A 27,770-nucleotide genomic window follows, 5' to 3' on the forward strand; every position below is an offset into this window, starting at 1 on the left:
GCTGTCAACCACGTTTAGTAGCCTTTAACCAATATTATTTTCTTCTGATGTTGAATCTAATGCTTTTCTAACCATTCTTTTCTCCCATAAAATGTCCCTACCAAGAGCAAATCTTTAAATTAGCCTACAAGGGAGCTTTTCCCTTTCAAGAAGTTTGTTACATACTAACAATGAAGTCGGGGGTTTTTTTGTTTTGTTTTGTTTTTGTTTTTAGTAAATGAAGAGATAAGTAATCTTGTTCTATAAAGGGAGAGACAATAAGTATTTAGGCTTTTCAGGTCACATATAATCTGTGTTGCATATTCTTTTTAAAAAATTTTAAACAACCTTCCAAAACGTAGAAACTAATTTCAGCAAGTGAGCCAGATAAAAACAGGTTGCAGACCTCAAACTACATGGGTCACAGTTTGCCAATTCCTAGTGGAATGGTTCTTGAAGTTTCAATGGAGACTCAAAAGAAGCAGAGCTGTGGGCAGCCTCTGGATCAAGCCTCAAGGCATGTTTGCCAATGAGATCCTGTATGTTTCTCTTCCTGAGCCTTGGAGTTTTTGCTGCAATTTAAGCACTTCAATGTGAAAGTCTAAAGGCCATCGGAAAGGAATCTCACCCTACGAGACTTAGATAACTTGTCATCCAAGTTGAGAGCCTGGAGAGCAGTTTGGGCCCTAAGAATTGACTGCACTTGGGGCTGAAGTTAAAATAGAACTCCTCCCCAGAATGAGGTTAGAGAGGTATACTGACACAAAGGATTCCCTAGAAGAGAAGTCAAGGGTAGAACCCAAAGTCTCTGTTCCATGTTTGAAGTTTAAGGATTTCTATGGCCAGTGTTTTGTATTTGACACACTCCATGGCTGAATGTCTGTTGTTTTACTAAGAACAATCAAAGCCCTTAGAAAGAAAGTTGAGGATGAGCAAACGTATGCATTGTTAAGAAACAAAGTATCCAAAACTTAGAAATGAGACAAAGGGAAGGCAGTACACTCTTTCAAGGTAATATTAAAGAACTGTTTAACTGGCTCACCCAAAGGTTATTTAGGGAATATAGCTTTCTTTGACTTGCTAATTATTGCTGATTCAATTCCAGACTTGTAGATTTTTGTCCAGTAGGAAACAAACAAACAAACACTGGTGTGTGTGTGTGTGTGTGTGTGTGTGTGTGTGTGTTTTAATAGCCCTGAAGGACTCTACCTAATTTTTGTATCTAACTGAGAAATGTTATTCTAACATTCTTTTTTCAGATAGTTCCTTGAATGCTCTTTGAACCAGCTGGCTTCTTTATTAAGAACCTGAATAATTCCTCGACATGTTCATTCTATATTAAGAGTCATGTTCAACTTTTTGAAAATTATCCTTTGACAACATTCACAGAAGCCTTAAGTTATTTTGTGTCTTGGTTGCAGTGGGTTTGTGCATATATTTACATTTGTCTAAAAGTTAAAATTGCATGTAGGAATTTATTCAGGGGTTTTCTGTTCATTTGCCTGTATCTGGAAGTGGTTATTTATAGTGTTCTGCTTTTATGGTGAGTGAGTCCTTTAGGCCCCTATGAGGCATTAGCTTCCCACTTGCTCAGAACATCTCTAAGAATGAAGGTTCAGTGGTTGCAGGAGTTCGTCTTTTGTGTGTTAGGAGAATACCTGTTTAAACAAATAGATTCACTTTGAAAGGAAGGGAAAAGGGAAATCTGTCTGGGTGATTTCACAAGGGTGTGAAGAGAAAATGTTAGGGGAAATTTCTGCCAGGTCTTGGTCTGACAGTGAATTAAAAGAATAGTACTAAATAGACTGAACGGGTCCAATTTACCAAGATAGTCTCTCCATCACCATCCCATGCAAAAGAGCAGTGCCTGAAAAAAATGTTAACCAATGAGAGGTATTTTACTTTCATAGGTGACTTTCCCTCTTTCCAGAGAGAAACTAACAAGACTGTAGACTTTCAAATGAACGGAGTTCACATTTTTTAGGCAGAAGCTAATAAACACTTACATACTTCTAGACTAAGGGAATATGAAAAATATCCCCCTCCACCCTACAATAAAAAGAGGAAAAAAATGCACAAAAGGGAAGTTTGGCGTTAATGGGTGGTGTCCCGGTCACTAAGGATAAGGAACCAGAAAATATACAAATAATTATGTAGTCAGTCTTCAGAAGCCTTTTCCTATTTCTTAACCAGAACTGTTATTCCAAAATTTAAAGAGATTTTAGTTGCACTTTACTAGTACTTTGCAAACTGTGGCTGAATTATATTAAAATTCAAAATTCAGTGGATACTTCTGATGATGAATACTTAGACAAATTAAACTATCTTGTTAATTTTCATTAAAGAGCCAGTTAAATGCCTCAGCCCTGATTTTATTCTAATTTGGGATATGATGCAAAAATTATACTCATTTACAACAAACTCATTTACATCAAAATTTTAAACACACAGTTGCATACAACCCAGCAATTCTATTTCTACATGCATCTATCCAACAGAGAAATGAAAACCTATGTCCACACAGAAACTTGTATACGAACATTCATAGGAGTATTTCTCAGAACAACCTAAATGTCTAGCAACTGATAAATGGGTAAAGAAAATATGGCATATCTATACAATATTGTTTGGCAGTACAAAGGCAAGGACTACTGATAGATATTACAACATGGATAAACCTCAAATGTATGCTAAATGAAAGAAGACACTCACAAAAGATCACATATTGTAGGATACCATTTACATGAAATGTGTGCACAATAGGCAAATCTATAGATATAGAAAAGAGATTGGTGTCTTTCGACAGCTCAGGAGGAAGAGAAGTGGGAGGGTACAGTGGGGAGTGATAGCCAATAGGTACAGGTTTCTTTTGGGAGTGATGAAAATGTTGTAAAATTAGATTATACTGAAGAATTCTCTAACTGTAAAAACCACTGAATTGTATACTTTAAGCAAGTATTATAGTATACAACATATCTCAATAAAGGTGTTAAAATGTATTTTAGCTTATGCATGATTGATACGTTCTCTGATAAGATGTATATTTAATTGGAAGTTACTAAATTCCTTGTATTTATCTCACAGATCAGATCATTATTTACACTAAAAGTTTAAGTGCTTGTAGATATGTTCAAAATTGAATTATAACCATTCAATGGTATAACTATTCATACAACCATTATAACTATTTCTCTAATGATGGTTGTAAATTTTAGGCAATCCTACAATAATGTGAAACAATGGATGTTGTATTTCTTTGATATATATATATATTTTTTAATTTTTTTTAATGTTTATTTATTTTTGAGCGAGAGAGGCAGAGTGCGAGTAGGGGAGGGGCATAGAGAGAGAGACACAGAATCTGAAGCAGGCTGCAGGCTCTGAGCTGCATGAGATCTAGCATGAAGCCTACCTGGGATTGTCTCTCTCTGCCCCTTCCCTGTACACACACATGTGCATACATGTGCTCTCTCTCAAAATAAACGAACATTAAAAACAATTAGATAATGAATAATCTTTGACAAAGTACTATCGTGATAATTTAAATTTACATATCATATATACAAACATAATTTATTCTTCATAACATTCAAATAATGATTATAAACACTGTTTTATAACACGCTTTATAAAGTTAATTTTATCTCAAAAAGTAAAGTTTCCCATTTTAAATACTGTCATCCCCAGCGCTTAGCTTATGCGATTTATATGATAAATAACATATACTGAGATACAATTATTTTTTAAAAGAGCTTAATAGATAACTGATAACTGAGAAAGAAAAATAATTATTATCATTTAAAGTTTATTTATTTATGGGGGGAGGGGAGACAGAGTGAGAGAGAAAGAATTGCAAGCAAGCTCCATGCTCAATCATGAGATCATGACTTGAGCCGAAATCAAGAGTTGAACACTTAACTGACTCAGCCACCCAGGTGCCCCGAAAGAAAAATTAGTTTTGAGATGACCTTTTCTCAGTATGAGGCTGTAAAATCATTTGCTTATATATCCTACCCGGATAGCAAGTTATTTTTTTCTTCACCCAGCCCCATGTATTATTTCAAAAGGGGCAATTAGCTTTTTTGCTTTTGTACTGCTTTTTGGTATTCCTAAATTATAAATAACTGAAAGCAAACAAGTGGAGTAATAAGAGATTCCTGGCCTCTAGAGATATTAAAATTCTGACATGTTGTATAACTTTCCGATTTAGTTGTTAGTAAATACGACTACCAACAATATGGCTTCTCTTATAAAGAAATTGTGGTTTATATACTCAACGGAATACTACGTGGCAATGAGAAAGAATGAAATATGGCCTTTTGTAGCAACGTGGATGGAACTGGAGAGTGTGATGCTAAGTGAAATAAGCCATACAGAGAAAGACAGATACCATATGGTTTCACTCTTATGTGGATCCTGAGAAACGTAACAGAAACCCATGGGGGAGGGGAAGGAAAAAAAAAAAAGAGGTTAGAGTGGGAGAGAGCCAAAGCATAAGAGACTGTTAAAAACTGAGAACAAACTGAGGGTTGATGGGGGGTGGGAGGGAGGGCAGGGTGGGTGATGGGTATTGAGGAGGGCACCTTTTGGGATGAGCACTGGGTGTTGTATGGAAACCAATTTGACAGTAAATTTCATATATTAAAAAATTAAAAAAAAATTAAAAAAAAATATGGCTTCTCTTGTCACTGAGCATCTGTATTCTTATATGACATTTTATAATTGTTCTTTTAAGATTATGTTCCAAATTTGAAGCAATAAAGAAAAGATTTTTTATTTATTTATTTATTTTTTTAATTTTATTTTATTTTATTTTTAAAAAAAATTTTTTTTTCAATGTTTTTTATTTATTTTTGGGACAGAGAGACACAGAGCATGAACGGGGGAGGGGCAGAGAGAGAGGGAGACACAGAATTGGAAACAGGCTCCAGGCTCCGAGCTGTCAGCACAGAGCCCGACGCGGGGCTCGAACTCACAGACGCGAGATCGTGACCTGGCTGAAGTCGGCCGCTTAACCGACTGCGCCACCCAGGCGCCCCAAGAAAAGATTTTTTATACTCAGGACATATGTGATACACACTAGACAGTATCCAGGTGGCATCAACGGTTTGCTCCCTCTCCTACAAGCCAGATTATGGCATTCATAAGTAATAGAGATGCTAGCAATCATTAGCTTTAATTGATTTGCTCCCTAAATCCTTAATTAGGTCAACAGTAGGCTGCTCTGTTTATTGCAATCACATTATGGGGAAAGCTATCAAGCAGAAAAAAAAGTCAATAGGTAAGATGTTATTTAAAAAAAAATTATTTTAGAGACAGAGAGAGCATGAGTCAGGGAGAGGGAGAGAGAAAGAATCTCAAGCAGGCTCCACGCTCAGCATGAAGCTCAACACAGGACTTGATCCCACAACTCTAGGATCATGACCTGAGCACAAATCAAGAGTCGGAAGCTCAACCGACTAAACCACCCAGGCGTCCTGATAGGTAAAATGTTATTAATGTGACTATAATGTTAGGTACACTCTCAGGACAAGTAAAATCATCTACATGTTTACGTACAAGGGCTGACTGAAATAGTGACTGACAACATATTTACTTCTAAGCTTTTTTGGTAAATTTTGAATACCTGCAATTCAGTTAGAGATTAGTGGGGCACTTATTGTTAGTGGCTGCTTTGTAGATTCCTTAGATTATGGAATCTTCTCTTCTTTCTTTATTTTTTTGAGAGAAAGAGAGCATGAGCAGGGGTGGGGGAGAGGGAGACAGAGAGAATCCCAAGCAGGCTCTGCACTGTCATGCAGAGCCTGACGCTGGGCTTGAACTCATGAACCATGAGATCATGACCTGAGCTGAAGTCAAGAGTCAGACACAACCAACTGAGCCACCCAGGTGCCTCTGGAATCCTAATTTCTAATCACAAAGTTTATAGGGAGAGATATTTTTGCTACATCCTTTCTAATCTTTTATGTCTTTAATTTTTTCATCATTATTGCATTTGCTAGCCTCCTGTATAATGTGGAGTGGGGATAAGACTTATGCTTGGAAACCAGCTACCCAGTGACCCAGTTAATTGCTGACTGTAAGTCAAGAGTCTAGTAACCTTTAACGCACATTTTGTATTTGGTCTCACAATTGTATCTGACCATCCATTACTTTTATAAAATGGCCTTAATAAGAATGAATTTTCAAGCTGACATACCAGAAACCTTTTTTCTTATATGTCAGACTAAAATAAAACGTTAACAAATACACTATTCTAAATACTGGTGATACAGAAATGAACATACCCAAACAAAACTCTGGCATATTCGTATGGTAGGCTCGTTTATTGTTCTTCAAGATATAATCGTATGCTTTCCTTAAGTATATTTTATTGCTTATTTTTGACTATTTCCTTTTATTTTAATTTTGCCAAGCTCATTTCCAATCCTTGCTTCAACACCAAGCTACTCTATTCACCATGGAGCCATTTAAAGAAATATCAGATACATGTTTTCTGTTATGCCATCCAGATTCGTAGATAAAATGCCTAAGCCCTCAACTCCGATCCAAAACCTAGACATACCTCCGGCTAGCTCCTCAACTTTAACCACTCTCTGATTACACAGATCCACATAGCTTTGCATTAACTACAAAGTTGTGTATGCTGGACAGTATTTCCTAACTTTGCTGATAATAACATTATCCTGGGCCTAAGGTCAAGGGAAATAATACAAATTAGCCTGATGGTGTTTTCCTAATGAAGCTATTCTCACAGTTATTTTGAAAAAATCAAGGTGTTATTAGATTAATCCTCTATAATATTTTTTTCCAGAAGTTGGATTATATTTTGCCCATTTCAAAAAAAAAAAAAAACCAAACCATATTTAAAGTGGCTTCAATTGTCTAAGCCTCAACAATATTTAAGAAAGACTACTTAATTTGTATTGATGCGACAAGGTCTTCAAATACACAGAATGAACTCATAGGACTCATGACCTTTCATATATTTAGCTTATTTAGTGACATTTGTCCAGGATTTATTTTGGAGTCCTGACTTCATATTTTGCTCCTAATTTCCAATCACACATAGAAGTATTTCCATATACATATTTCATGACCCTAAGAAGGATAACTTCTAGTTACACTATCAAATTTCATAATCAGAATTTAAAGCAATAGAAAGGGGAAAAGATACATCCCCAGCTGGTAGGTTAGAAATGTTCCTGTCACATATACCATATACTTATCCCGTGACTATATCTTGAGCAGCTATGTCTCAGGCACTGTGCAGGTGCTGTGGATACAGACGTGCACAAGGCAGATATGGCCTCTGCCCTGAGGGAGGCTTCAGTGCAGCTCCAAAAATCAAGAGAAAAGATGCTGAAAAATAAATATATTACTGGAAGTTTGAGGGTGAAGGAAAGGAAAAAGAACACTATAGTCAAAGCAAAAGCTACAGGTGATGAGGATGAGTTGTTTGAGGGGAAGGGAGCGTACAGAGCCGATGAGCTCCAGATGCTGAAAGAAGTCAATATACAAAGAAGCCAAGCTCCTCTAATGCTTGTGGCTTCTGAGACTGAACACCAGAAGCCCAGTCTATGATCCCCAGGGAACTGGAGCAAGGAGCAGAACACGAGAAAGCCAAGAATGACTTCAGAGCCCCACTCTCCCATGAGATCATGACCTGAGCTGAAATCAAGAGTCGGACGCTTAACCGACTGAATCACCCAGGTGCCCTCAACTGAGAAAGGATTTGCAATGGGAGGTATATGGGCTCAGGAAGGAGGCAGCATTTAGGCTGGGCCTTGAAGAAAATACAGCTAGTAGAGATCTGGTCAAGGGTGAGGTATGTGGTAGGAAGATACTGGGATTGTCATGGTGCCTTGAGTGATAAGCAAGGCTGAGAAATCAGGAGAGGCAGAAAACAGGAAAGTGTGTTTGCCAAAAATTACAAATTCCAACTCACTGAAATATGGCTAGTGAAGTTCTAAAAAAAAATATGCAGAATGGAGCAAAGAAAAAACTGCGTTAGGTGAGCAAATGTTTTTAAGTCAGGACTACAAAAAAAGGATGTGATTCAAAAGTTAAAGATGCTAAACACTTGATTAGATATTTGTATAGTTAAAGAATGAATCACTGATAGCAATGACTAATCACTAGGTGCATGTAAAATATACATGGAGTTAAATACAGCAGAAATTTCAATCAGTGCTAGGATACAGGGGTGTTAATCCTTACCACTTACTGAACACCTACCAGGTGACAGGAGCTGTCCTTTATATGGATTGTTACACTTAGTCCACAAAATAATCCAACTAAGCAGGTTTTATTACCTCATTATACATAAGGAACCTGGGGCTCAGAAAAGTTCCACGGCATGAATTAGTTTACACTCCTCCTTGATAGCAGAGCCAAATTTTTGGCCAGCTTTTCCCATCTTGAGGCCATGCTCTTTCCCCCATGCCAATCTAGACTGATTTATATTTTAAGAAAAATTAAGTGGATTCAAGGATACTTCCATAGTAATGTCACCCTCATTGGTTATGGGTGCATTTCATATAGTGATCTAGGGCTGGAGATACAGCCTGCACTTCAGGGATGGAATATAAAAACTTGAGAGTGTATTGCAGCCTATCTGAGAACATCATTGTCAAGTGGATGAGAACAGCTGATGAAAAAGAGTAAAATGTTTCCTTAAGTTCTTAATCAGTCATGCAATAGAGATCAATGGCAGGAACACAGGTTTGAGAAACAGAAGGCCCTGGATTCCAAATTTGAAGTCTACTCTATACTAGTTACATGGAAAACCATGGACAGGTGATTTTACTTCTTCAATCTCAGTTTCCTCATATAGTCATTACGGGAAATTAACAGTAAATTTATGTAGAAATAAGAAAGGCTGCTTTGGATAATAGAAAAGTACATCATTAAGGCTAAGGAGAGTTGGCCTCATTCAGGCATTAAGTTAGCTCTCTGGTCTTGGGCAAGTCACAAACTCTCTTCTGTAAAATGTAGACAGTCACCATCTCCCTAAACATTTGTTGTAAGAATCTGAGTATAGTGTATGTTAGGTACCCAGAGCAGCTACACTATAGCAATGTACCATATTAAATCATTAACACAATGCGTGGAAAAATATGTATAACTTTCCACCCTATTTGCTTCTAAGCTTGGGCTATATTATAATGTTATTGGTGACTGTAACTTAAAAATACTACAGACTATTGGAAAATCATAAAAACAACTCGGTAAAAATTGGGCACCTCAGGAATTTTAAAAATTGCTAATTTTGTATTGTTTCACATAAGTGGAAAATCATTCAGTCTTTTCCCTTACGCTCTCTAAAAAGTTCCCCCCCCCCCCCCAAAGCATTCCCTTCTAAAACATGCCATTAAACAAAGTACTTAGTCAATCTGGGAAATAAGAGAATAGTACTGTTAACAAAGACTTTGATAATTTTGTTACTAAGAAATCGTTAAACGTGCTTGCTATCTCTGATACCATTGTTAAATCGGTAGGACTGATTTGTGGTCAATCCATCATGCGAACCATCAAAAAATATACATTCTTGCAAAGCTGGTCCCACCCCTCAAAAACAAACTGACCTCAAGACAGGATTTAAATGAATCACTCCAAAGTAAATCGGGGTTACACTCTTGGTCTTCACTATTTGAGCAAGTCAGAAGAAATGCAAATACTAGATTAGAGTTGTATACATCTGTGTCCACACATCCAGCACATGGTTTATCGATCTGAGCAAATTTGGGGAAGTTCAACTTACATTTTGGGTTTACAAAAATAATTAAAAAATGAAGAAAAAAATGTATACACACATAAGAGTGATTTTGCAGTGTTGTGCTAAACAAGAGGGTTACCATCACTTTGCCTCCTGTCCCATCTAGATGCCATTTTCCTGAATTGTCCATGAAGTAGCCTCATGGATGCCTTAGGACACCACTCCATACCTGTCTGGAAATGTGCCCATTGGTTGAGGCTCCATTTCTTACATTATAAGAGGTATGTGACTAATTCCTCCTCCATAAAGCTGCGACAAATAAGGTCACTCAAGCCTCCCCTTGTCCAGCATTTGCACTCCCACAAAGATTCTTATTTTTTTTTTTTTACTTTAAGGAGGATGGGGACTTGCAGGTGTTTTCCTAACTGGTTTGCCGAGTTTCAAATGCTTAAAAAGAATCTGAAACCAAGTTAAGTTTGGTCTTCACACTTTGAAATATCCGTCCTGGGACGTGGGCTGGGTGTCTGTGGTTATTCAGAGCTAGGTAAGGTGTGAGCTTTTGAAGGAACTATAATCTGATGCACACCGGCAGGCGTAAGGTGGGGGAGGAAAGAACTGTCTGAGCAGCAAAGAAAGGAATTGGAGTCTACAGAGCACATCCTAAGGTTCCGGTGTTGCTAACTCCATCCCTAACCACCTCTCTGCTGGGAGGGGAAGGACCGGCGACCCTGGCTTGGGTCTCAACCGCCGGCCTAGACACCTGGCCCTCCGGATCCGGCTAAACCCTCTCTCCCCTCCGGTCCCGCAAAGGGGCAGGCGCCGCGCTCTCGTTCGCGTTGGACACCATCAGACTGCTCTCCCTGAAAGTGCTAACTTCAGGGGCTTGGGGAGAGCGACCAGAAGGGCCAGGCTGTGCGGTCTCCGGAGGTTTCCAGGTAGGGAAGAAGGACGACCGCCCCGGTGGTGGCCGCCTTTCCTCCTCGTCCTCCACCCCCGGTGCCCCCACCCCCCACCAAGTCCGCAGGACCTGCGGCGGCCGCTCTGTGCTCGGCGCCAGGCTGGGGTCCCCGGCCCCGCCGCTGGGGCTGGCGTGGGATGGGTGGGGTAGGGGCTGGCGGGTCCCCGAGCCCTGGCAGCGGGTGGCTCCAAGGACCACACAGTGGGCAGGCGACCACATATTCTGCGCGCCCGAGAGCGGGAGCAGTCAGGGACGCGAGCGAGGCGGGGCGAGCGGTGGCTCCCGCGCACCTAGCGGACCGAGCCCCGCGGTCCTCGGCGGGCCGCCCCTCTCCATCCCTCCGCGGTCCCCGCCCTTACCTCTGGGCGCAAGGGTGCCGGCGGGGAGGGCTCTGGGGAGCGGGGAGCGGTCTCCCGGTCGGACTCAGCGGCGGCCAGCGGCAGCGGGGTCGTCGGCGGGGCCGCTGCTCGGGGCGAGTGGCGCCCGGAGCACTGCGGCCGCGGCCACGGCGGCGTCTTCCTCCTCGTCCTGTTCGCGGGCTCCGAGCCGGGACGCAGCTACCGCCCCAGCCCCGCAGCCCTCCTCCCCTCCGCCTCCCCGGCCGCGGACGGAGCCGCCTCCAGCGCCGCCCCGCGCGCAGCCGGGCCAGCGGCAGCCAGCGCCGCCCAGCGCCCGGCCCCGGGGTCGCCGCCGCCGCCCGCCGCCGCCCGCCCCGCGGTCCCAGCCCCGCTGTGACGCAGGCCGCCGTGCCCGGGAACTTCCTCCCCTGCGGAGACCACCCCGCGCCGGGACTGGTCGGCAAGGCTGCCGCCGGCCGCCGGAGGCTTTCTTCTCCAAGTGGGAAACGAACCCTCCCGCGCTCTCCCGCGGGGCCGCTCCGGCCTCCGAGGCGGCCACCTGGCGGCCTCTGCCCGGGGAGCGGGCTGCGTCTAATACCTCCCCCATCGCTAACTGGGCGCGGGAAACCGAGGCTCTTCTGCGCTCTGTGGCCACTCCACTGCCGCAGCTCCTCCCCTGGGTGTTAGAGGGGAGCAGCTACCACTAAAAATAGCCCTTCTGGCAACTCCCCTGCTAGACTGGGGTCTAGGTAGAGATAATCCCTCCTCCTCGTCTCCCGCCCCCTCGTGACAACAGAAGGACCCCATAAGAACACAAGAATGGGAAGGGGCGCACTGAGGGAGACGGAGGAGAAAGGTTAAAGCTCGTATCCGTGCACCATGAAGCCCACGAGCCCCAGGACACCCGGCTCCTCTCCAGCAGGAACCCCCATGTTCCTGGACACTGACAGCTGGGCTCCCCTGTCTCTCAGCAGTAGGTTCTAGGGACGCTGAAATTGAGCGCTCCGCCTACAATTGTGAGCTGTGTATAGAAGAGTTGACGGTACTCGTCAAAACCACCTGTTGTCTAAAGAGTATGGGGGAGGGGTTCTCCCTTACTGATTGATCTGAAGCACGTTTTTCTTCTCGTTCTCCTCCCACCCAATTTCAGGATTGAAAAGCAAACTCTGTCTTCTTAGAAGTTGACAACTATCTGTATGGAAAATCTTCTGCCCAGTGAAAAATGTACAGACAAGATTACTAAGTTATATAAAGTCTCCAGGGATGCCTTAGTAATATCAGTTATTCTAAGAGTACCTAAAATTAACCCATTGCTCTGTCCTGGCAGTCAGGAAAAGGCTGATGTTTCTAATTGTCTTTCAGTAGTTGATTTGTTCTTACACAGGAAGCCTTAAGAGAGCAGGTATTTCCTTTTACCCCATTTCTATTTCCAAGTCAAAATGAAAAGAAAATTTGTCCAGAAGCTGTTCTCTTAGCTTTTAACTATTTTCCCCCTACTTGCTTGGAGAACTATCACACTTTTTCCAACTCTTGTACTGTTGTGGAAGTCAACCTTAAACCCTTGTAGGCTTTAGATGACTCTAACAACAGCCTTAATTCACCTAAATCAACACAAAAGTCTAGGAGAAAGGGTGGGGCCTTTCTCCTAGATAGCAGGTGGAAAAATTCCTGAAAAGTTCCTCTGGAAAAGCCAGAGTTGACTGTGGCAATTTGCTAAAATTGTGAGCACCTTGCAAACTACCAGATATTATCTGAGGTAGTTCCGCCTCTTAAATAGCTTACCTGGATTTAAATACTCAATGAGGCGAGTACTCTAAGGGCACAAACCTCCCATCCAGGGCTTCATTCTGCAAGTGCTTTCTGAGCATCTCTGTCCTCCTGTACCATTGTCACCCTGACCTCAAGCTTAGGAATCCCTGAAATGCTCCCTCATTACCCAGTGGCAAGGAACTACTCCACTCTAGACTTTGGACTGGGGTACACCAGGAATAAATCCCTACTCTTCCTGTGGGAGTTATTGCTAATTTTATATTTTTCCATCATCGGCAATATGGGTATGGGTGCTGTGCGAATTAGATAACATGCTTAAAGCAGCCAGAACAGTGCCAAGCACTTTATAAATATGCAATAAACGGTAGCTGCTATCAATGGTAGCTTACAATAAATATGTGCTTACTGTACTCTTCATAGACCTGAAATCAGAAGGATGAGGAAGAGCAACAAGATTTGGAGATGGGACATGAACCCTGCAAGTTGAGGCTCCTGCCTCCCCCAGATGCTTAACTACAATACTTTTGTCTGCTACCTGCTTTTTAATAGGGTGCATTGGGTAGGTCTACATGCAGTGATGTGATTCACATGCACTCTGAAGTCTGAGAGGCACTAGTCTGCAAACCACTATGTTATCCTGCTTAGGTCACCTTTTCTTATTTTAGAACACAAACTCTAAGTCTGGTCACTTGCCTCAGTCAGCCTAACTCAAATCAACATCCACACTCACCAAGCCCTAGGAAAAACACCAGGTGAATCCATAATCAGCCAACTCCTGTGAGTGCTGGACCTTGAGGGTCTCAAAGAAGTACAGTAGACCCCATGATCTGTGGGGAATATGCTCCCATACACCCAGTGGGTGGCTGAAACTGCAGATAGTGCCAAACCCTCTATATAGTATGTTTTTTTCCTAAACATACATACCTATAATAAAGTTTTATTTATAAATTAGGCACAGTAAGAAATCAACAAAAATTAATAAAATAGAACACTTACAACAATATACTGTAATAAAGTTATATAAATATGGTCTCTCTCTCTCTCTCTCTCAAAATATCACATTGTATTGAACTCCCCCTTCTTCGTCTTGTGATGATGTGAGTTAATAAAATACCTACGTGATGAGATGAAGTGAGGTGAGTGATGTAGGCATCATGGACGTAATGTTAGGCTGCTATTAACTTCTGACAAATTGTCAGGAGGGGCATATCCTTCTGGACCACAGTATGGGTATCTGAAACCATAGAAAGCAAAACCTCCCTTAAGGGGAGACTACTGTATAAGGCTCATTCCCTGACTTCAAGGTGTTGACAGAGCTTGAGAGAGGGAATCTGGCAGCAAACGAATCCGAATAAACCATTTTGAACTAAATGTGATTGAATCTCAGAGAAAAGAGAGGGCACTGCGGCCCGGGTGAACCATATATACAGAGCCACCACCTTGACCTTTCATTTACCCGATTCTTTATAGACCAAAATTTGACATTCTCAATGGGCTTTCAGGGTGAGTTCCCACACTTGGACTCCAGATAGTTACAACTTGATCCTGTACTGGTTGGCAACAGGGAGCTGAAGTAGATCTTTCTGAGCAGTGCAAAACCATGGTAAGGGAGTTAGAATGATACAGACCTGGGTTCACGTCCTGGGTCTACTCTTTACCATCTCTGATCCTGAACTTCTTAATCTTTGAACCCAGTTTCTCCATCCATCTATTAGGACAGCAATACCTACTTCTCTTAAGGTTCTAGTGACAGAATATCTGCAACCCCTCTAGTGGGTTGTATGGAAGTGGTTTATATTGTTTTGTTGTTAGCTACAAGAAAATGCAGGCTGGGCTATCGCATTCCTTGAAAGCTTATTTCAAAAGTCATTTTCTCTGTGAAACCTCTGCAGGCTCCGGGCAAGGGTAATGCTCCCTTCCCTGCGCTCACACAGCACTTACCATGGTGTGCTGCCGTTTATCTCTTTACAGCTTTGTTTCACCACCTTGTCTTTATTCATCCCTACGTCAACACCTAGCACAGAGCTTCCCATTAAATGTTGAATGTGTTTTCTAAAGTTTCTATTTTTTGTACTGGTTCTGACTTTCAGTATACAGTAATTTGTATTAAACTTCAGGCCCTAGGGGTGCCTGGGTGGCTCAGTCGGTAAGGCATCCGACTTTGGCTCAGGTCATGATCTCGCAATTCGTGGGTTTGAGCCCTGCATCTGGCTCTGTGCTGAGAGCTCAGGGTCTGGAGCCTGCTTCGGATTCTGTGTCTCCTTCTCTCTCTCTCTACCCCTCCCCACCTTGTGCTCTGTCTCTCTCAAAAATAAACATTAAAATTTTTGTTTTATTTAAAAAAACCCCAAAACTTCAGCTTCTAAAATGTGAATCCTTGGGACTCCTGGGTGGCTCATTCGGATAAGCGTCTGACTTTGGCTCAGGTTATGATCTCACGGTCCGTGAGTTCAAGGCCCACGCTGGGCTCTGTGCTGACAGCTCAGAGCCTGGAGCCTGCTTCGGTTTCTGTTGTCTCCTCTCTGCCCCTCTCCCCACACACTCTGTTTCTCTCTCTCAAAAATAAATACACATTAATTTTTTTTTTAATGTGAATCCCTTAGTACATAGAGTTTATATTGAAATTATGTATTATACATATGTATCTGCTTAAACCTTGATTTTTCAATGCTGGGTTTGTTCTTGAAAACCAACCTGCTATGCTTGCTTTATTTTATATTTGATGTTAGTTGATTCTGCCTAGTAATAGTGAAAGTAAAATCTAAATTCTAAACCAAAACCACCAGCAGCGTTTTACCCAGCATTCTCTACCCACCCTATACACATCTGCTCCCCAGATCCTTTCTGAGCTTTTGTGGGAAGGTCCTGAGCTAACAGAATACTTTAAGTTTCAGCTCTTAACACTGTTGCAACCATTAGCACTTTCTGAATTAATAGCTGCCAGATAAAATCACCTTTAGCAACAGTTTTGAAATCCTTGTCTCTATGCCATTAAAAATGCTAAGACAGGAGAATAAAACCTCCCCTAGAAAATGTCGTGTGAGCAGGAAGTTGCCCAAGAGGTAATGTGGTCAAATGTGGTCTTAACCCTAAAATGGCAGTTGAAATTGTGCCAGGGGAGAGTGTGGTGGTGCTGAAGACCTAAAAATAGGATACTACACAACTTTGGGCAGAATTTTTATAAAATCAGTCTTGTTTATTTACCCTCCTGCAGCCCTCCCCAACACACACAGACGCATAAGATTGAAGCGGTTAGCCCCACTAATCTGTGATATACTTTGGAAATGGTAATAATAAATAAGCACTTACTAGGTACATATGGTGTGCTAAGTACTAGCTTTCTATTCATTGTCTGATTTTTTTTACCCTCGCTATCCAGGCAGTATTATTTTCTCCTGTGAAGAGAAGACAACTGAGGCACATTTTATTTTATTTTATTTTATTTTATTTATTTTTTTAACGTCTATTTATTTTTGAGACAGAGAGAGACAGAGCATGAACGGGGGAGGGTCAGAGAGAGGGAGACACAGAATCCGAGACAGGCTCCAGGTTCTGAGCTGTCAGCACAGAGCCCGATGCAGGGCTCAAACTCACGGGCTGCGAGATCGTGACCTGAGGCAAAGTCGGCCACTCAACCGACTGAGCCACCCAGGCGCCCCCTGAGGCACATTTTAAACAAGTAACTAATCAAAGGTCATATGACCATTGAGTGGAAGAATTAGGATTTAGACCCAGGCAAGTCTAATTTCAGAGTTCTCTTGCTTAAGCACTACTCAGTCATATGGAAAATGAATATTTATTTTTAAGTTGAATCCATCAAGTATATTCAGTAAGGTCCTTTTTCAGTAGTTTTTGCAATTGCATTAGTTTGTGCTTTTCCCAATAACATGCTCACATCCCAAATGTGTCTTCATGAGGCGATTTTATAGCTTCCTCTTTAATTGAAAAGCATTTTATGACTGAAAGCAAACTTCTTAATGAAAGCTCATAAAGTGTCTGTAGCTCTGAGTTTACACAATATGAAATATACCAGAGAAACTCATTCTTAGAATTATTGTTCGGGGTGCCCGGGTAGCTCAGTTGGTTGAGTGTCCGACTTTGGCTCAGGTCATGGTCTTGCGGTTTGTGAGTTCAAGTCCTGCGTCGGGCTCTGTGCTGACAGCTCAGAGCCTGGAGCCTGCTTTGGATTCTGTGTCTCCCTCTCTCTCTGCCCCTCCCCCACTCATGCTCTGTCTCTCTCTGTCTCTCAGAAATAAATAAATGTCAAAAAATTAAAAAAAAAGAATTATTGTTCATATGGGCCAATGATAAGTAACTTTCACATGCTACATATATAGCTTAAAGCAAAAAATGACTTTGACATTCTCAAGAGTGGCTTTTATTTTTTGTACCTAAATATCACTGTTATAATAATATTACTAAGTAATATTTTCCTGTCACTATTAAGCATGTACAGCCACTGCTCTAAGAACTTTATATGTGTTAAGTCATTAATTAAATCTGGAAATGACTAGCTGTAGCTATGAAGTGAATTATTCTAAAGATAATGAAACATTCTTAAGGGGCTTTATTTATTTATTTATTATTATTTATTTATTTATTTAATTTATTAAAACAAAACAAAACATTAAGATATACCTCCTAAGGAAGGTAACTCAATTTTCCCAGGACTCAAAATTTCCAGTTTGTTAACATTGTATCTTATTATGCATATGGAATGTACCATAAAACGTTTCAGATCACAGTTTAAACATTGATTTGTTTCCAATTTCGGTGACATCAGCCTTGACAAAGCCCTTAATTTCAAGCCTAAGGAATTGCTTCTTCCCTTTGACTATGAAGCTGAAGCTGCTGTCTCTCTGAGGCATGGATATCTGATGGCTCAAGAAACCCTACCAGGGAGGTGAAATTGAAGATTCTCTTGTTACTGACATGAACATGACTCTCTTTGGAAAACTGTCATGGAAGATGCTTTGTTTACTCAGAAAATGCTATAACCACGCCCAGATGATCTCTTCTTAAAGCTACCACCCATATTGATGCATGATGCATTTTCTTGAATTCATTTATTAATTCTCTGATTTTACTCATGTTGTTTATTTGTTGTTTAACAAAACAAAACAAAACAAAACACCAAGAAAGCCTGGTATCCTTCTCAGTATCAACGATAGCAGTCATTAATGGACAATTTTATTGCTATTAGTGAAAAGAGCATAAACTGGGATTAATGACACCTGGATTCCAGGTGTGGTTCTGCCACTGACTAACTTTGTGATTTGGGACAAGTCTCTTAATATCTTTGCATCATCTGTCTCATCTGCAAGAAGGGATTGGAATAGATGATTTCTTAGGACTTACTCAGTGCTAAAACTTTTCACATTGATCTTTTTTTTTTTTAATTTTTTTTTTCAACGTTTTTTATTTATTTTTGGGACAGAGAGAGACAGAGCATGAACGGGGAAGGGGCAGAGAGAGAGGGAGACACAGAATCGGAAACAGGCTCCAGGCTCCGAGCCATCAACCCAGAGCCTGACGCGGGGCTCGAACTCACGGACCGCGAGATCGTGACCTGGCTGAAGTCGGACGCTTAACCGACTGCGCCACCCAGGCGCCCCTTCACATTGATCTTAAAATGATACATATTTATCCTCCCTAGATTTTAGTCAGTGATGAATATAATCGCCAACATCTAATAAAAGAAGCAGGAAGGTACCCATTGCTGCTATCCATAGGAAATCTGCCTAGAGCATGTCTGACCCATCAGGGAACATCTTCCCAAAGCACCTTTGTCTTTCAGCATCCATGGCCAGTGAGCTAGGGTCATTCCTCCACAGAGGCATTTGCAAGCAGCTTTCCTTGGAACTCTCCCCTTGGAGTATCCTGAGAAATAGGGGTCTGTGATCAAATCCCTTGAAGAATACTATATCTCCTTTGGAGATTCACAACACATGTTAACATGTTTAGAAATCTGAGAAGTCCCAAGTTAAAAAGACTTGTTTAACTTTGCTGAGCCTAGCATTTCTCTAACTTTATTTGACAATGGAACTGTTTTCCTTTGTCACAACTACCAACATTCCAGGAAGACTGTAATCTCTCATAACAGAATATTTGAATTGCTATTTTAGAGTTAAAGACTGCAGAGCCTTCATATGGCCTTTTTTCTTTGGAAAGAGCAGGAAATCATCAGCCCTATTAATTCACTTAATGCCTACCAAGATAAACCCTCTTGGTAGACATTTTCTGTAGCTATTTCCCTTGCAAACATCAGCTGGAATAGAGTATCTGTCATCTTTAATAGAACAAAGAGCACCCATTCTCACTGGTAATAGTGTAGCCTTATTCCTTTACACTGAGGAATATTTCCTTGCTTTTCTTTCTTTCTTTCTTTCTTTCTTTCTTTCTTTCTTTCTTTCTTTGAGAGAGTGTGATCAGGGGGGAGGGGCAAAGGAGGAAGATGAGGACAGAGAGAGAGAGAGAATCTTAAGCTGGCTTGATGCTCAACTTGGATCTCTATGTGGGGTTCAATCCCACGACCCTGGGATCATGACCTGAGCCAAAACTGAGTCAGACGCTCTACCTTTACATATTCCTATTAGCTTCTGGGTTCTTTGGCAACCTTTCAGAAATGTGAAACTGGTGTAAGACAAACATACATTCTGAGTACTCAAAGTGCTAGCATAAAATAATTTATTTATTAAGAACTGTTGCAAGACAATTCTCTATGGGTCTCTAGTAATTCTGCACATCTTATAAGCAAGACACTGACTGCTTTTTCTTCCAGACTTAAATTCAAGGGTACTTGTAGAGTGAACAGCCTTTGAAGATAGAGGAAATGTCACCCTCTGGAGCAAAAGGCAAGCATACCTATTGTCCAGTATAATAAAGACACTTTCTCTTCCGAGCAAGAGGCAGGCATGCTTACACTCATTAGAAAACGTTCACATCCCCTAAGCTCATGGTTCCTCTCCTATAACACAACCTGTCATTACTATGTTAGGAACTCCAGGAACTGACACAAAAATGTGAATACTCTGGCTGCTGCTTTTGCTGAGTAATAAACTTTTATCTGATCCAGGGGTTTCCTGTCTTTTACCGCCCTCCAAGAAACCATGGCAGGCTAATTTCTTTGAGCTTACAAGGGATCAAGTCTCAGATCCTTCACAATTCTGACAATAACTGGCTTTTTCCTCCCTGTGAATTGGACATTGGCAGAATAACTTTATATCCTTAGGTGTTCTCCCTCCCTGAATCATCCCTGGTCTTGTGACTATTCTCTCCTCTGAATGCTTCTCTAAGCCTGTTGTAGCATTTACAGTTATCCATCCTTGTTTCTGAGGAACGTTCGGCAGAGGGCTATTAGAAGTGATGCCCTGTGATTATGGAATTTCAAAGAAAGGCACCATGAATTCTGTCCAGCATGAGAACATTTCATTAAAATGATTAGAAAATATTTTGCAGTCTAGCTTTTTTTTTAAAAGAAATTTAAAAGTTAATCCTCTATGAAAAGGAAACGCCATCTTATAGTAAACAATGGACATGTATCTGGGGGTGAGGTGGGGTCGGGGAAACTTCTGAGTTAATCGCACTGATTGCTCCCAAAAGCAATGTGGAAAGAGGCTTGAGTTCAGATAAGATAAATTTCTTCATGTGACCAAGGGGAGGATCGTTTTAACCACAACATGAAAACCACTGTGGCCTTATTTAGGAGACCGAAAACATCCAGATTTCTTGAACGTCCCCAATATTCTTCAGCTTCTAAAATGCTTCTGACAACAGTCTGATCTGATGTCATGTCACATGAACTGTTGATTTCACTGGCTAAACCATGACTCAAAATTATGCTTTCTGTAACAGTGCTTCTGATAAACTGCTTTGAAACACATAATTTCTGAAAGTGTTTTTAGGGACTTTGGGAACCCAATCTGGAAATCCTACGTGGTAATCTGATAACTTGCTACAGTGATTTGAAAGCCACAAATAGGGTAGTAAGTTAAGCTTTGTTGAGCACTCCATGCCAGGCATGGTTTAAGAATATCACATGTATTATTTCACTAATCCATGTGACGACACTATGAAGTAGGTACTCTCAATGTCCCCATTTCACAGATGGGGAGGCTGAGCCACAGATAGGTAATGTCACTTGCCTAAGGTCATGCTGCTGGTAAGCAGCAATAAGTAGAGCCAAGAACAGAATTCAGGGAACCTGACTCTAAAACCTATGCTCCCTTTCTGCTTTATAATAGCAGTTGTTTTTTTAAAAACTGCTAGAAAATGTGATTTTTTTCTAGAACGCTTAAAAGAAATCAACATCACTTTTCTTACTTCTTTGGATTTTTATCTCTAGATTGTTATCTTCCTACATATAATGCTCTTCATCATTTTTCTATGAAGAATATATCTCAGGACCATTAAGGGTGAATTACGCCCATCATCAGCCCATGTCGACAGAGAAGGGAGATACTATGTAGCCCGTTCTGAGAAGGGAGATGTTGCAGTTAAGCCACCATAAGATCTTCTGTGTAAGGTTTTGATTTGTCTTGAACTCCTAACATAAGATGCATTTGAAAAATCTTCTAATAATCTAAAACAAATCCACAATAGATGTCGAGTGTTTCTCTTTAGGTTTGTATCCAGAGAAGGAGGTAAAAGCAACAATATTTTGAAGTGATGTTATCAGTTCTTTGCTGGGACAAACTTAAATCTTTCATGATCGGGAGTGGTAATACCAGCCCTCAAGTCACCCACAGTTGCCACAGTCCCCAGAGGGTCACATTGTGACCCTGTCTAGACCAACAGTCACATCACAATGCTTTTCAGACTGGTCCCTCATCCTCTCCAGTCTCCCAGGGAGCATGGGAGGTAGGAAGACAAGGGAATTTCTGAATGCTTGAAGGGGAAAGGACTATGTTTCTCAGAATGGTGAGGAAATAATTTACTATAGAGCATTTGTTGATTGCTGCCCAGGCTCTGACACCCCAAAAGATTTCTGAAAACCAGCGACAGCAAAGTTCACATAAAAGTCTCTGCAAGGTTACATCTGTTCAGTGTTCTGAAGACCAGTGATATGGTACAAATTTCAGATGCAAGAGCAAAACACACCTCTTCGTGCCCCGTCACCATTTCCACAGGCAAATGAGGGAGTCAGCATGGTCTTGGCCGAACAACTTTTGTGCAGACGGGTGAGTACTTTTCTCTCGTCCTGTTAAGGCCTTGAAGAGCCAAGAGGTGAGTGGAGATTCCTGCCTGTCTGCTCCTCACATCTAGAGTGAATCTAGAGGTTCCAGAGAAGTCAACACAAATCCATCTTCTGATCTTTCTGGGATCCCACATGGCTGCACGGAATTGTTTTAACTCCTTAACTAAAAGGATTTGGATTTACCTTCATTTTAACTGGCACTGCTCTTTAAAAAACGTATATGGCGGAATTCTTACAGACCCAACTTTTCAGGCAAAATCACTTTCCTAAATGTTGCACTTGTTGACTCTGAGGGGACCCGCAAAGTTGCACATGCCTTCAGTGGCTTTACAGCTCTTTACCACCTCCTCTGTTTTGTACATATCTTTCCAGCACCTTCTCATTTCTCTCTCACTTCCCTCCAAATTACATCAGTCTTTAAATGTCCTGTCCGAACCCTTTTTCCTTAAGCTTCTCTAACACTTTCTTTTCTGAAAACTCTTATAGTAATTAACCATGTTTCTCCTGCCATAGCTGTGAAAACTTGGATAAGTTGCTTAGCCTCTCTGAGCTTCAGTTGCTTCATAAATAAGTGAGCATAACTATAGTACTTGATATGTGTTGTGAGGATTAGGCATTTTTTTTTCTTTTCTTTTTTTTTTTTTTTTAAATCTTCCAGTAGCCAGTTCTGCGCTGGGCACATTAGTCCTTGAAATAAAATCTTTCTGTTTGTTTGACTGCTGTTTGGGGTACCTAGAAGAACCTTCAGGAAAGCCACAAAACCCAAAGTTAAGGAAGACTGGAGAGAAACTTGTTTTGCCCTCCTCAGCACTGACCACCCCCAACCACTTTGGGTACAGCTCCATCCTCAAATGGCTAAAAAAAACAACATAGAAATTAAATTATACTATAGTTTCTAAATATCTGTGCCTCCCCCTTAGAAACATTTGTCTATGATTTTTAACATAGAAGGGAACAGATCTAATGTAAATTCAGTCTATAATGGTAGACTCTCTGGAATCTGTGAAGAAGACATTTTTGATCCACAGAAAACATACAATGTCTTTCTAGAAGTTTCCTCAAGGACAGAAGAAAGAACGATGGAGCAGGAGTGAACTTCTACAGCAAACTGATCATTCCTCCTCCTTGTTTCCTTTCTCTCCCCGTTTCCTTTCTTGGGTCGGCCAGTCAGGCACCCCAACCCCAAGGCCTTCATCTGTCACCCAAAACAGAACAGCACCTCCTTCCCAGAGGCTGCCTTTTCTTACACGAGGGGACACAGGATCTGAAAACCATGCATTTCCTTCCCTCACTTCTCCCAGCCTAATTTCCTCCTCTGTCCCTCCAGTTCCAGGCTGGATTTACAGGCCTTACCTGAGGTGGGGAGGGGAGCCTACCTCAGTCCCCCAGCCTAGATCTGGAGGAGATACCACTGCATGCTGCTGCCTGGTGAGGAGCCTACAGGCAGCAGCCTGCGCCTCCTTTTTTTTTTTTTTTTTTTCATTAATTGTTTTAAATTTACATCCCAGTTAGTTAGCATGTAGTGCAATAATGATTTCAGGAGTAGAATCCAGTGATTCATCCCTTACATATAACACCCAGTGCTCATCCCAACAAGGGTCCTTCTTAATGCCTCTTGTCTAATTATCCTATCCCCCCGCTAAAAACCTTCCAGCAACCCTCAGTTTTTCTTTATTTAAGAGTCTCTGATGGTTTGTCCCGCTCCCTGTTTTTATATTATTTTTGCTTCCCTTCCATTATGCTCATCCATTTTGTATCTTAAATTCCACATGTGAGTGAACGTATATATTTGTCTTTCCCTGACTAATTTCACTTAGCATTATACACTCTAGTTCCATCCATGTTGTTGCAAATGGCAATATTTCATTTTTTTTGATCACCAAGTAATACTCATATATATATATATATATATATATGTATATATGACACATCTTCTTTATCCATTCATCTTTCGATGGACATTTGGGTGCTCTCCATAGTTTGGTGATTGTCCATAGCACTGCTATCAACATTGGGGTGCACGTTCCCCTTCAAAACAGCACTCCTGTATCCTTCGGATAAATACTTAGCAGTGCAATTGCTGGGTCATAGGGTAGTTCTTTTTTTAATTTTTTGAGGAACCTCTGGACTGTTTTCCAGAGGAGCCGCACCAGTTTGCATTTCCACCAGCAGTGCAAAAGGGTTCCTCTTTCCGAGGATTAGGTGATTTAATACATGTCTTAGAACTTCCTGACATATCATAAATGTGCATTGTGTCAATTTTTATTAATATTAAACAGATAATGACATCTTCTCTTTTTTTGACACTTGGAATTTTTTTGTTTCCCACATGGTTGAGGTTCAAAAATTATTTTTTAACTTAATTATTTTAATATTAAGTTAAAGGAGGAGTGTTTCCTTCAAATTAAAAAAAAAATAGATAAACATGAGGAAGTGCCAGTTGCCAGTTTTCTTAAAAGTCAACATCTTGCAGCTTGATATATAATTTCTTTTAAATTTTTTTTTTTTTTCAACGTTTTTTATTTATTTTTGGGACAGAGAGAGACAGAGCATGAACGGGGGAGGGGCAGAGAGAGAGAGGGAGACAGAATCGGAAACAGGCTCCAGGCTCCGAGCCGTCAGCCCAGAGCCTGACGCGGGGCTCGAACTCACGGACCGCGAGATCGTGACCTGGCTGAAGTCGGACGCTTAACCGACTGCGCCACCCAGGCGCCCCGATATATAATTTCTTTTAAAAAGTAAGCCTACTAAGTGCTTCTTGCAGGAATAAAGTATATATGTTTTTTTTTTTACTCTTTCCTTTCTATTTCAATTTAACATATCACCCATGATACATGAAATAATCATTTCTCCCCCCCACCAGTTGAAACCCATGAAATTATTTTTTTGAGAAATTCTTATGTAAAATATCCAGCCTGTTGCAGAACTTCTGCTGATGTGACTGATTCAGTGTCTTAATTAACATTATGGAAAAAAGAGTACACACAGATTTTGAAATAGTGCTTTTATTGTTTACCGAAATCTGCATGACTGAAGAAATAACCAGTTTTAACACATCATTGTTACAGGTTCTCTCTGTCCCATGATTTATACAGGGGCTCATCCCAACAGTCCCCCAGCTGCTTCATGAATTTGTGATCTACAAGGGGAGGGAGGGCCTTGTACTCAAAAGAGAACACATTTCAAAAGTCTGTTTGAAGAGTAAAAACTGACAATGTTCATTTTAAAGCAGAAATAGGTCAGCCATTTGAAGACAAGAGGAGGCAACATTTTTGTTCAGAAGAATATGGCATTAAAAATCAGGACAGAGGTGCTGAAGCTTGCTCAGGAGGTAAAATATTAAGATCTTTCTGTCAGTTTTTAATGTTCAGAACACAAAGCTCTGTTCATCGCAAAGAAGCCAGTTTGTTTATCAAGATTACTTGGATTTCTTTAGCAAGTAGTTTAACTCTTCCCATAGTTTTCTCTGGTCATCATGTTGTATTTTGTAATGAAGACAAAATGGAGAGCGCTGGTGGAAAGACAGACTGCTCGCAGCTTGGCCTGCCTTCTAGCCTCTCAAAACCAGGATTTGCTTTCTGCTTGCGCTGGACGGAGGTACCCATGACAGAGTTATCTGAGGAGAAGACCTGTTCTGGGTGAGCCCACGTTGCCCTGGAATTACATGGCCGAGGGGTGGGCACCAGGCACCAGACCGAGATTGGGTTTCAAGCCAAGATACTGGATTCTCCTGGTTAAGATACAGAACTCTGCATGTGTAACAGTGAAAATGGCATACACTGCATTAATGTCCCATGACTTGAAGGCATGACAATTCAGGAACACACATGAATTTGTGGCACATGGAAAAGTGGCACAGAACAAGGAGATGTGTGATTTTCTAAAGGTAGGAACGCATTCATTCTTTCTCACCAAACCAGGTACATTCTAAGCAGTTATCGAGGTTGAAAATCTCCAAGAATGAAAGAGACTATGTCACTGAGTTTCCATCATAGCCCTGGTGACATAGCAGCACATTCTATCATGGCCAGGATTGACTCTGTCACAGTTTTGGTCTTGACACACAACGGGAGGAAGCATGACTTCATTTTATCATGTTGATAAATTATAAATTATAAAATTCTTTATAATGACCTCCATGCTAGTTTATTGGTCCTGGCTTTGCCCCTTTGGGGTGGAAACTTGAAAATGCTCAAGATAGTAAAGTGTTGCCACGCATACAAGTCACCACAGTTGCATCGCCACAGAAGGTGTAACAGATGTGTGATGAAATTGGACCATCACTGTCCTTGGGTCAACAACTGTTTGGTTACCAAAGTCATGCCTTGTTCACCTCGCATCTCCTTTTAGCACCGCTGGGTTGCATTCATGCCGCCTTCATTTTTGTTATGACTGTGTTTACATGGCTTTACAATTGGCTCTCCTTTGGGTGGAACACGGTAAAGACTGAGGAAGGCAGCCCGGAGAGACCCTCTTCCAATTATTCCCTTTGAATTAGTGGCACTTGTAGGCAGCTTGTTTGCCTTGGGATTAGCTTTGGGAACAACCATAGCTGTTGGGATGTCGTTTTGTAGCCAGATGAAAATAATTCTCAGAAACAAAACTTCTATTGAATCACGGACTGAAGAAAAGTCTAAACATCGAATTCAATATTGCTGACTAGATGAGGTCTCTGTTTTACTATGAAATAGGAAGTAGATGGAAGAACTTTAAACAGGTATTTACATGGTCAGGGTCCCCTGAAGGAGATGGGCTAGAGTGGCCAATAAGAGGAGGCTGTCACCAGTACAATAGAACAATTAAAACAAAAAGCAAATAAAGGAATCAGAAGGGTTCAGTGTAAAGCAATAGAAGATTGTAGTGGTACCTGCTGTCCTCTGAATAAAGGAATTGAAACCTTCATGAGCCACCTGCACTGAAGAGCGTTAAATAAGGCTACAGAAAGGGGAGGTCATTTTAACCCTGATTGTATGGAGATAAAATTCTTGATGATTCCTTTATCAAAGGTGTTTCAAGAGTAAGAATCTGGTTTTCTAGAAACTGTGTAGAGAAGAGTCCATGTGATGCTGAAACAGATCAACCCCCAGAGGGCGAGAAGAGAAATAGATAGCCACAGTTAAAGTAAAATTACTCTTTAGGTCCTCTCCATTACTTGAAAATTGTACATATTACTAAAGAATTATGCAATGAACCTGCTCTGGTCAAGGTGTTCTTTTTCTCAAAGATGCCCTAGAGCAATGATCTAAATTACCATTTTGAAATGGAGAAACCATTCTGCTTATGCCTTTGAATTCCTGCCCCTCTTTGCCCCCTCTTCCTTTCCCCAAAAGGAAAAACACTTCATCCAAGTAAGTCAATTGCATTTTCTCTAGGATTATTTTTATGTGCTGCACACTATGGACCACACCTGCAGATATAGTGATGCTTTTATCCTGTTTCCACCTCAGTTTTCCCCTCATTTCTTATGTAATATTCGATATAAGCCTAAATTTTATTACCCGTCTTTTAATAATGCAGATTTTGTCAAATCGCATAAAGATTAATAGATGTTCTATAAAAATGAAAACAAAAAAAGTTAGATGACAAGTTGAAATCTTCCTTCAAAACCTCTCTCAAATGTCCCCCAGATTTTCAATTTCCACTTGTGCTCCCCCACATTAGCTCTCATCGCTTTATGGCTACACAAGGGTGACTGCCTCCTTCCTAGTCTCCCATTTCCTGTCTTCACTTCAGCCAGACCACCTTCCATGCAATTGTCTAAATTATCTTCCAAAAGTACAGCTCTCAGCATGTATATTATTTATGGCCCAT

The 27,770-nt window shown here is 41.1% G+C and overlaps 1 protein-coding gene and 1 pseudogene across 1 annotated transcript in view; one reads left to right on the forward strand and one right to left on the reverse strand.

Annotated features, from left to right (window-relative positions):
• The window catches only part of LRRC8C (leucine rich repeat containing 8 VRAC subunit C), an 82,140-nt gene extending 70,830 nt beyond the window's left edge, over nt 1-11,310 (reverse strand). The window contains exon 1 of the mRNA XM_058716650.1: nt 11,015-11,310. The gene's annotated coding sequence lies outside the window, so the exon portion shown is untranslated. The remainder of the gene's footprint in view (nt 1-11,014) is intronic.
• Nucleotides 11,311-24,681: 13,371 nt separating this feature from the next.
• On the forward strand, nt 24,682-27,150 carry LOC131504409 (palmitoyltransferase ZDHHC6-like; annotated as a pseudogene).
• The last annotated feature ends 620 nt before the right edge of the window (nt 27,151-27,770 follow it).

Source organism: Neofelis nebulosa, chromosome 2, assembly GCF_028018385.1.
Source record: "Neofelis nebulosa isolate mNeoNeb1 chromosome 2, mNeoNeb1.pri, whole genome shotgun sequence".
Taxonomy (NCBI): Eukaryota; Metazoa; Chordata; class Mammalia; order Carnivora; family Felidae; genus Neofelis; species Neofelis nebulosa.